The sequence below is a fragment of the Ochotona princeps genome, chromosome 11 (genome assembly GCF_030435755.1).
Source record: "Ochotona princeps isolate mOchPri1 chromosome 11, mOchPri1.hap1, whole genome shotgun sequence".
Taxonomy (NCBI): Eukaryota; Metazoa; Chordata; class Mammalia; order Lagomorpha; family Ochotonidae; genus Ochotona; species Ochotona princeps.
The window spans coordinates 37261620-37263841 of NC_080842.1; the positions used below are offsets into that span (position 1 = coordinate 37261620).

The window sequence follows — 2222 nt, forward strand, 5'->3', positions numbered from 1 at the left end:
CTTTCTCTCTCTCTCTCTCTCTCTCCCTCCCTCCCTCCCTCTCTCATTCAAACAAAATGAAACAGGTAATTTTTTAAAAATCTAATACATTACACTTTCCAAATCACAGTTCACATAGTTCACAATATTGTAAACACTAGTAAATCATGAGCATGTTTCCTCCAGCAAAAGAATGTTAGCATTTTAAAAAGCCAAGCAATTACATGAACTAGGTTCAATAATCTTAAACTTGAATTTGTATTGAAATTAAATTTTAAGTAGAAAAGTTTTTAATGTTCTGGACAAGTATCTTTCTTATTTTAAAAAAATATCTATTTATTTTAAAACAAAGCAACAGAGAGGGAGCAAGAGTAAAAGTGAGATACCTTCCATTCACTGGTTTATCTCCCAATGGCCAATAGAGTTGCATCGGTTTGAAACCAACAGTCAGGAACTCCACCAGGACTTCCCATAAGGAAATGAAGAACTCAAGTACCCATGCCATCAGCTCTCTTGCTACTTGCATTAACAGAGAACTCGAATGAAAGTGAAGCAACAATGACTCACACCAACCCATTGATATGGGACTGGGCTCCCAAGCAGTGGCTAAATGCACTGCACCGCAACATCCACTATTAGAAACATATTTTTAATTAAAAAAAAAACAATTATAGTACACAATTGAAGCAATCCTTACACATACTCAGCAAATTTTCACACAATAAATTTTTTAAATTTCTCACATTCTGTCTCATCTAAGCAATAATTCTATGAAATACATACAGAAGATATAATCCTACTTTTTAAGAAAATAACAGAAGGGCATCTAGAAATAATTGCCTTTTCTGATAGCTAATATATTATGGAATCTGGGCTAGCTGGCATGAGTTACACAGGTTTTTGGCAGATGAGACAGGTATCAGCAAAACAGGAGAAGAAACAGATTTTGAATGAATATTCAAGAAACGAAGACACCATCAGGGTACACCAGGACTCAAACATGGCATCAGTTGTACCACTGAAGGAGAAAAACTTAAGGATGTTAAACTTGTAGAGCTGCCAAGCTGGACACTGATAAGGGATGTTATCCTTTAAAGGCATCAGTGGAGCATTTCAAAGAGGCTACTACCAGTATTGCGGCAAGTACATCAATGTGAAGAAGAGGATCCTTGCCAGGGTGAACATGGTGCTGGCGGCCTACGGGCTTTTCAGTTACTGCCTTTGGTACAAGGAACTCAAACATGAGCAGTGGCGTAAGTACCCTGAAGAAAGGCCAAGGTGTCGGAGTGTGCACCCTGCATTCCCGACCCTGGCCCACATGGCCAAGCTCCCATCTGTGAGGAACCACTTCATCACAGAATCCTTTCGTAATGTTACAGAATTAACACCCAATTAAAAATGACAGGTAAAAAAGTGACATTATTTGTTAAAAATAAATAAAACTACAATCTATAGTGCTATTTAGTACAGCTAGGATGTGAGGTTGAATTTCTCTAAGAATTTCTAACTACTTAACAGCTGATAATCAGGGACAGGAGTTTAGCCATCATACATCCCCTATCTGAACTGTCTATTGAGTTCCTGGTTCATGTTATATTTCATCGTGTTTTGAAAATTGAAAGAAATATTACTGTAGCATCCAAAGCTGTACAGCTGTACATTTTATCACAGCTTGATTTGTTTTACCAGCAAAGCCAGAGCAATGAGATCATAAACTGTCCCACACAGCCTTGATCTTTGGAAGGGTGTATAAATGGAACCATAAAAATATGCTCTGAAAGCTGATACTTGGCAGCCAATCAAGATCCTTCCATTTCTGAAATTAAATGGCATGGCCTCTCCAAGAATGAGGGATTAGGGGACAATTGAGCGACTTCTGCATTATTCCTGCAACTTTATGCCAGATGGTTTCCAAAGTCAAATATTCTGCATATGAGTAAGTCATGGGTCCAAATGAATTACCCAGAGATCTACAAAATGGATTCTAAGCTGTGCATGCCATTTACATGTGTCATTATACCATCAATCTTACAGTAAACTACTTACCAGTTCATTCAAGATTCCTCCCAAAGATGAACAATGATAACAAAACCCTTAGTGCCATATTTAGAAAACCTACAATGTAATCCCCAGCATGCACAGAGAATACAATATCCCAAATCATGTGTGAAAAAACATTTCCATCCAAGAAGGTGATATGAACAGACTGATAATAGATGTTCATTTAAGAAATTGTGCCTTAA

At 37.4% G+C, this 2222-nt stretch overlaps 1 pseudogene; it reads left to right on the forward strand.

Annotated features, from left to right (window-relative positions):
• The first annotated feature begins 979 nt into the window (after nucleotides 1-979).
• LOC131481488 (ATP synthase subunit f, mitochondrial-like) lies at nucleotides 980-1375 on the forward strand (annotated as a pseudogene).
• The last annotated feature ends 847 nt before the right edge of the window (nucleotides 1376-2222 follow it).